At 47.7% G+C, this 8,749-nt stretch overlaps 1 long non-coding RNA gene across 1 annotated transcript; it reads left to right on the top strand.

The window, feature by feature from the left end:
- The first annotated feature begins 988 nt into the window (after positions 1–988).
- On the top strand, positions 989–3,370 carry LOC135827529 (uncharacterized). The gene is made up of 4 exons (XR_010555484.1): positions 989–1,035; positions 1,808–1,894; positions 2,281–2,382; positions 2,717–3,370. It is a non-coding gene; the product is annotated as an uncharacterized LOC135827529 (long non-coding RNA).
- The last annotated feature ends 5,379 nt before the right edge of the window (positions 3,371–8,749 follow it).

Here is an 8,749-nt window from a genome sequence, read left to right as displayed (position 1 = left end):
GAAAAACTGAAATATTTGGAGCTCTTAGTTCAAGCTACATTTTCAGAGTCAGGAAGTTGGAAATGGCAAGAAACCCAGCTTCCCGTCACCTTCTAAGTTGACATCACGAGCAATGACCATTATCAGCCAGCAATGTTTTACTAGAGCAAAGGCGCTGGCGCATGGCGGGAACAGAAAGCTTTCCATCCAGCAACGTTTCTTTCTCAGCAAAAACAAATAAAAAGGAAAGGAACAAAAAAGGAGCCATACCCGATACCCGGGTACCCAGGTGTGTAGTCCCTGGAAAGGCTCTCCCACAGATTCCAGTACAAAGGCCACGGCCAAGTGTCCCACTGAGATTCGGTCGCTTGCCCGGACCGCTGGGACGCGGACACCTCCGAAGACTCGGAAGAGCAGCCTGTGACGTTTATTTTTTATGAAAGAAAATCCGCAAAAATAGATAAGCTTGTCCCTTTAGCCTTTCGCGCGAACTTACCTTTACAGGGACGTACTCACCTTTTCAGGCGCACACTCGACGTACTCACCTTCACAGACTCGCATTCACCTTTACCCTCGTACTCGCCCTTGTCCCCTTTCCTAACCTTTTCTTCCTTTGGCCTGGGTCAGTCCGTGCGCCAAGCCCTTGAGTAGCCTGTTTTTTATTTGCAACCGCGGGAAAAATCGAGGTGCAAAAAGATGACGACGACACAATTGTTTTGTTGGGAATTTGCAACCTTATTTGGATCTGAACTGGCGTGTGCTGGAGGAATCCTTGTTCATAACTTGGTTTGCTGCTGAGGTATGTCCCTTTGTCACCTATGTCACTTTAGCTGAGGTTCGTTGCGCCCAACTGTAGACCATGAAGACCTGTGTTTGCACTACATATTTTTTCGTCGTAATCGTACCATCAACTTGCTTGTCGTGCTGGAGTGGATAGCATATAGCGGACACTCTCGGCTTATGCTCTAAGCCAAAGGTAGATATATTTGGGTTTGGATTCCCAAAGCACATCCCAATAAGGCTATGCAAAATGGAGCGGCCCACAATTTCGTGGAGGTATGTCGAATTGTGTGGAATTTTGCACTAAAGTAATTGTGCTTGAACAAGGACGTTTTGGCTGCTTATTTTCCTTGGGCACCTCTACATTGCAAACTAGTCCCCTTGCTGTTTTGTCTTCGACATCTATACGGAATTTCTATGTAAGTCGTGTGATTGGGGCCCAGATTTTAATCAAAATCCAGCAGTATTCCTGGCTGCTGATCTAGTTTGCTAAAGTTCTGGCTGAAGGTAGTCTGTGGAACAGTTTCTTTTGTATGTACCATGGTAGGACGTTCATTACATAATTATAGATGGAGTACATAGTCAAAGAAACTTTTTATATAGTTTAGCACAACTGCACAGAAGTGCAGGTCCTGAAAGAAAAGCAAGTGCTGGAGACGCAGGGTCCGCAGCATGTGCGAATGCATTGTGAGAGCATGTGTCTTCGAATTCAGCATCACACACATATACACACTCACACACGCGCGCATGCGTGCACACACACACACACACACACACACACATACAAACACGTATCACACACACACACACACACACGCACACACACCATTGGACCATTGGACGCCCATCGCCGGAGGCGATGATAAAGATGCTACAGCAGAAGCCATAGAAGCACACACACACACACACACAGACACGCGCGCGTCATCTGGCGCGGGCTGGGTGTTGCATGCTGAACATTCTGTACTTGCAGCCTTATCTTGATCATGTGTGATAGTTGTGTCACAGGTTTTTGCCGTATTTTCTGGATTCTCTGTGCTTTCTGTAGATGGTCTTGCGCGCTCGTCATCAACAGCACTAGGTCCAGTGGGCCAATCAGGCTGAATGGCATCATCCAGCTGTGACTGGGGTGTAGGTAAGTGTCTCTGCGTGCTCTGGTGGTCGACTTGTGGCTTCTGGCCTTCAATCATTGTTCTTGCACGGGACCTCAGCCTGCCTCGCATACCCTGTGGTTCACTTGTGTCGGCAGGCTGTGATGCACAGTGGAATCCTTGATGTGGCACTCGGTCTATGTTGTTGCACGCGACGATATTGCCACTGATGGGCTTTGGTGTGATGCTCTGAATAGATGTACATGTACCATGAAAGCCTCTTGATTGGTCTCCGTAGTACATTCGCCTGCCTGGCTCGTTTTTGTCGATATTATCCACTGTTGCAATGGAGAACTTTGCGTGAGGTATCTCACTGTTCATTCCGAGCTCTGATTTCTTATCCATGATGGTCTTTTGATATCGCTTGTAGGAGTCGCCACCTGCTGTTGCGCCGACTCGAGCTAGTACTCGCATGAGCTCGCTGGAATTGCTATGTGCATCCACAAATGTCCGAAAGAACAAGCTGGAAAGGGTAAGTGCATGCTGGTGTGCTTGCATGCATCATGCATGATAGAACAAACAAGCACCGGATCATCTTTGCACGGTGGTTGGATGCTTGACTTCCTTCTGACTCCGATTGGCCGTACATCATCAGCCAAATGTTTCCCCACAACTCACTGTCCACACTATCCACCACTGCGTCCAGCTTCATTTCCGACAGTGAAGTTAGGTCGTTATGCTCTTTGTGCTTGACTTTTGATTTATGAGTGCATTGCAGCCGACAGCTCTGATACGAAGGATGATGGGCCACTGGGTTGGCTTGTGTGCTGTGTGTGCTGGGTTTCATTTTGTGCTCTGTGTTTCAGGGTCTGGGATCGTGCAACGGCGAGGGAATTGTATAAGCACAGAACTGTGTCACACCCTGTACGATACAGGAGCGTACCTCGTTTCTTACTGGTACCATATGACCCATGACTGAGATGAGCGCCAAGCTTCGAAATAAGGCTGGACAGTAGCCACCGGTTGTTGCAGTCGCTGGATGGTGAAGAAATCAGCAGCCGTTGCCAGAAGAAGAGAACGGTTCTCGAGGAATGCAAGACAGACAAATCTTGCTGTTGCCAGCAATGCAGACTCCTCGGGTGAGGTGCATTGGTGCATTTCGTCTGTTATACTCTGCACCAGGCTCTCCAGCTTGAAGTCAGTAGTCTGACTGTCCACCATATCCAGTTGGCCTTTATAACAGGCTAGGCAAAAAGCACTATCCGCGGTGACCGTAAGACCACGCTCAGTGTGCAGCTGACGCTGAACTGCTCCGACGTTCGGACATTTACGCTTAACACCCCTTATTTGTGCGCCACACATGGTGCATGTGGGCCTGTTGCTGTCATGTAGCTGCATGTTATGCCGGTTGCAGAGACCCGCTGGCTGATCGTTTGCGTTTACTTTCACGTTAAGCTTCTCGGCCAGCTCTACTGCTTGTAATGAAACTGTGACATGCCGTGGCAAATCACAACCATCTACTGAGCAGTCTGGTATTGTTGCGGGTGTTGGTGCCGGTGCTGCAACATGCTGTGCAGGCATGCACGTTGTCAGTGACAGGCGCTAGGCATTGGCTCTGCTGAATGATTTATGAGCCTTTTCATGCATTTCTTGCAGATACATGCATTTCGTGGTATTGTAGGGTGATGTGCATATTCCCAGCATTGCGTGGTATCGGGGTGGGCATATCTGCCATCAAGGGGAACATCTTGGCAGGCTACACATGGTCCGCATTGCCTGTCAGGATGCAGTTTCGAGCCCCGGCTTTGGCGGCCCATTTGGACTTGGTCACAGTGCGGACACTCGTGGTTTCTTCCTGGCCTATAGCAACACCATCTGTCCGCCCATTCGCGTAGTTTTATCAGAGATAGAGCCTTGCAAAATAAGACGGCCCACAATCTCCTGCGACGTATTTACGAAATGGGAAATTGAGAAGAGAAACAAAAAGGCACCGGAACGACTTGAGATGTCGAATATCGAGGTGCACTTTCGAAAAATGTGCTCATCGCTCACCCTTATAACACCATAACGGCGCAAAAGCAATCGATATAGGAGGATAAGCCTGTATTCTCGAGGTAACCAATAGTCGAAAATTGAGAATAATTCGGTATGTCACTAAATTCGTCTTCAAATTTCCCGCGGTTGCAAATAAAAGTGCAACTTTTAGACGACTTTTTTGAACTTGGCGCACGGACTGGGGTAGCTGGACTCGCGCTTTAGCACATTTATTTCCATAGCTACCCAGGCCCATGATAAGCTCTGGCTGGGACATTTTCTCTCGGTCTTGTCTTTCAATCGAACCTCTGAGACTCTCTTTCCACTGTTGTCGAATTGAGATTTGAACATATTGAACCTCGTCCTCTTGTGATCGTGGCCGTTTCGTGAGATCTTCCGATCCTAACAAAATAATAATAATGTTCGCTTAAAATACTAAGAACTGTCCTTAACATGTAAAGACACATCTGCTGCGTTTTCATGGTCAATAGCCAAGAGACTTGAATAACGACTGATAAAGATATTTCCTTTGTACTCCCCATAACAACATCAATGTCCTTATCCTTAATGTTGTACAATACCTGTCTTTGTACAATACCTGTCGTTGCAAATTCTATATTATTATTTTGATGTTGGAGTTTGGATTGAGTTTCTTTCCTTTCTTCCTCTTCCTTCCCCTACTTCTTGTCCCTTTGGTATTTGGCTTTTTATTTTTTTCACTTTCTTTTTGCTGTCCCACCCATGGAAATATTTCCCGTCGGGTCTGGCTTATCGCCTTCGAAAGAAGTGAATAAAGGAGACATAATAATAATAACACGGATACGCGTACAACATGCACAGCCGTGCTATACATGCTTCGGCTGCTGTTCTCTAGCTCTGTCCAATATGTATATCAATATTCTGCTTTTACTACTACATGCATGTAGCCGTGCAGCAATAATAGTACATTTAGTTGCGAATGCATACCCAAGGTGGAGGGCAGTCAGGCGTGATAGATGCCAGCAAGAGTACATGAAAACCAGAGGGTGCAGCTTGGGGCCTTTTCTCCTACGTAAGTTTCTACTTAAGGTGCTTGGTATTAGATCTACCAACGCGTGGTAGCGGCGTGCTGTGCACGTGCACAGCAGACATTGTGTTGCAGTGCAGTCCGTTTTCAGATGTGCATGCGAGAGGAACTTCCTTCTTCGGAACTGCTTCTTGCATGAGCTGTTTCGGGGGGAGGGTTGAAATCAACTCGGGGCGAAATTTCCACTCGCAATGCGTCATGTAAACGCGCCATTCACTTTGTGAACATGGCGGGTTGAAATCTGACCCGGGTTGAAACGCTTCATGTAAACACAGCCTATGACATCCGAGTTTGCCTTGTGTGACAATAACCTATCCGAGATACCGGCACACCCTGTAGATTCGAGCACTGGGTTCATTGTCGAGTGCGACCTTGATGTACCCACTTCGCTGCACCACTACTTTAACGATTATCCACATCCACATCCACATCAAGAAGTGATGAGAACATTCTCAGACAAGCTATCACCGTACCAACTAGCACTTGTGGAGGAGCTCAAAGTGCCAGCCGTACATGGAGTCAAGTTGACAGCCCGTCACCTACCCAAGTCCAAGCATGTGGTTGGTTGGTTGGTTGTGTTTATTTGAATTCGCAAACCGAACGGACTGAACATGTCCAATGACAAGGAAGCGAATGAAGTCCAAATAACCCAGGAATGGGGACACAGATGAAAAGAAAATATGGGAACAGAAGGGTCTCAGCAAAGGAAGAAGAGAAAGGAAGGAAAGAAAAAGAATAATGGAGAAGAAGAAGAAAAATCGTGGTCACGGCGAGAAGAAAGCTTTTCGCAAAAAGAGAAAGGAAAGGATAAAGGAGAAAATGGGGAGACACATTGTGGTTATGGCCAAAGCCGGAGTAGCGGCAGGACACAGTAGACATAACAAACCAGGAACAAACACGCATGAAGCATGGGCCATGCCGGCCCAGAAGCGGGAGACACCAACAGGAAGAGAGAAGAGAAGAGAGAGAGAAATCGAAGCATTGCACATCTACATGTACGCCCACACACCCACACATCCACACATCCACACATCCACACCCCCCCCCCCACACACACACACACACACACATACACACACACACACACACACACACACACACACACACACACACACACACACATAGATGTACATACCCACACCTACACACCAATACACACATACTCCGACACATACCCCCCCCCCCACACACACACACGCACATGCGCGTGCACACACACACACACACACACACACACACACACACACACACACACACAAACACACACACACACATGTACATTGACAGCCACACATACAATTGCTTTGCAATGTTCTCAGTTAATAAAAGAAAGGGGACTGCGGCAGCACGGAACTGACGAGGAACAGAGATGGAGCGAATACTGCTAGGCAGGTTGTTCCAGCATAGCGCACCCTGGAAGGCGAATGTCCCCTTTCCAGAGTTGCTGCGGGCGGTTGGCAGGCAGAGACCCATGCTGGAGTCCAGGCGCGTGGACCGGCCACAAGCTGGCAGCAAGAGAACCTGAAGCTCAGGACTTGCTTGGCCGTAACGGCAGCGCCATGCAAGGAATGCCAGCTTCTGCTTGTACACTTCGGTTACCCGATACAGTGAGAGGCGCTCCAGTAGGTCATGTGCGGATGTCCATGGCGGGCGTCCGAACACTACACGGGCACCACGGTTTTGCAGAACCTGTAGTCGATGACAGTGCCTGGCTGCCAGAGATGTCGAGAATGCATTTGATCCATATAGAAGATCGGGCATTATGATGGACTTGAAATAAGTTATCCGACCCTGTGTGCTGAGGCAACGCCGCATTCTCCACAGGACTCCGATCTTTCGTGATACACTGTTTGCACAGCGGGTTACGTGGTCATCCCAAGACATGTTGCTATCAAATGTTATGCCAAGGTACCTGGCAGACTCCACAAGAGGAAGCAGGGTCCCGTTAAAGTTCACCGAGAGTGGAGTATGCTTCTCAGGTAGGTTCCCAGAAATGGAGATCACCTGGCTTTTGGAAGCATTCATGATCAAGCCACGGTCGTTTAGCCAGTTAGCTATAGCTAAAGCTGACGCAGACAGAATTGCAGACACTTCAGACTTAGTCGGTTTGCTGCAAGTGAAACCAATGTCATCTGCAAACTGCAAAGACAAAGCTTGTCCAGCAACATAGGGTATTTCCCGAGTTTATACGTTGAACAAAATGGGGCCGAGCACAGATCCCTGTGGCACTCCGCAGGTGCAGAGAGTGATAGTGCTGCGTGATGGTCCGATACACACACGCTGGGTCCGTTCGGAGAGGTAAGAAATGAACCACCGCAGGGCTGTGGCCGTGACACCAACATTGAAGAGGTCGAGAATTAGTTGGTGATGTCTAACTTTATCGAATGCTTTTGACATGTCCAGTAAGCAGACACCTGTGTACATTCGTTTGTCCCGGGCATTAAGGATACGGTTGGTGATGAGAGCTATAGTCTGTTTCAAAAAGATTTACAATCAGGTTTGGGTCTAAAAAAGTATGAAGATAAGGGAAATTTGGACAACAAAGTACATAGAATGGCTTGTTAGGACACGGCAAATTGTTCTGTGAAGGTTTCGGAACAATTGGACCAACCGTTAAGGAGTTAGAATTTCGGCCAGGTTTCCGGCCTTTTCCCATGGTTTACAATTTGCCCAGGAAGCCAGTATTGATTTTTTTATCAAAACCCACGATTTCTCCTTTCCTTTTTGGCCTTGTGGTTATGAATGCTGTCTCCTGACCATGAAGTTGTGAGTTCAAATCCCAACCTATCCTCAAGTCAAACTTTTTTTTCATTGTTTTGGTGATCAAGCTGGTACAAGACAAAGAAGATGGCTGCACCAAACGACTTGTTGTTGGAGGTCGCGCTTCCTGCCGAACTGACTGACACTTGACTGGCTCACGCCATGTGAACACACCCACAACACTGCAATGGTGTGAGTGAATATGGAAGTCAGGGAGTCATCGCGCTGTAGCTTTTCGAGATTTATTTTTAGTATTTCAAGATCGCCAATTTATTTGAATTTAGCAGTCAACGCCGTCTTCTATCAGCATTCACAAGCGTCTGTTTTTCTCAAAATGTCGTCGAAGTCACACGGATAGCTTTGCCAAGTCATGGCCTTGGGAATGAGTCCGTGTCGATGTCGTTTTCGTCACACGGTGAGTGAATTGCATCGCAGCTCAAAGAAACTATTTTGGTCACAAAACGGATTGGGACACATGCCGCTCGTCAACATTTACAACACTTTCGTTTCGACATGTCCTCTCTGACTCCATTATCGATACGAAGAAGAACTCGTTTGTTGTAAACCAGACGTACGTCCATGACTGTGTCAATTCGTCAACGTGAGTGAGTTGTCATTTTTCCTGCTTTCGCGCGGGATATTTCTTCGAGTTCACAGTGAGTTTTTCCAGGCAGCGCTCGAGTGCTCATACGGTAAGACGCCAAACTCCGCGGGCGATCGCCAGAGTTGTAAATCTTTTTGAAACGGACTGTAGTGCATCCTCAGTGGAATGGCCGCTGAGAAATGCAAACTGAGTGGAGGGAAGTGACTCCGTGATGTTCATGACTGATACAAGTCCCTTCTGCACCAGCTTCTCTAATAGCTTAGACAGGATTGGGAGAAGGGAAATGGGACGGAAGTGAGTGGGAACTGCTGGGTCACCAGCTTTATATAGCGGTGATACGTGTGCAAGCTTGAAGGCAGAGGGTACTGTACCACGGGATAGTGAGGCATTGAAGAGAGCAGCAACAGACGGAGCAATGATATCAGCATAGCACTT

This window comes from Sycon ciliatum, chromosome 11, assembly GCF_964019385.1.
Source record: "Sycon ciliatum chromosome 11, ocSycCili1.1, whole genome shotgun sequence".
NCBI classification, from domain to species: domain Eukaryota; kingdom Metazoa; phylum Porifera; class Calcarea; order Leucosolenida; family Sycettidae; genus Sycon; species Sycon ciliatum.
The sequence above is the reverse complement of the archived record's forward strand: the minus strand, read 5'-3'. Positions and strand labels throughout refer to the sequence as shown.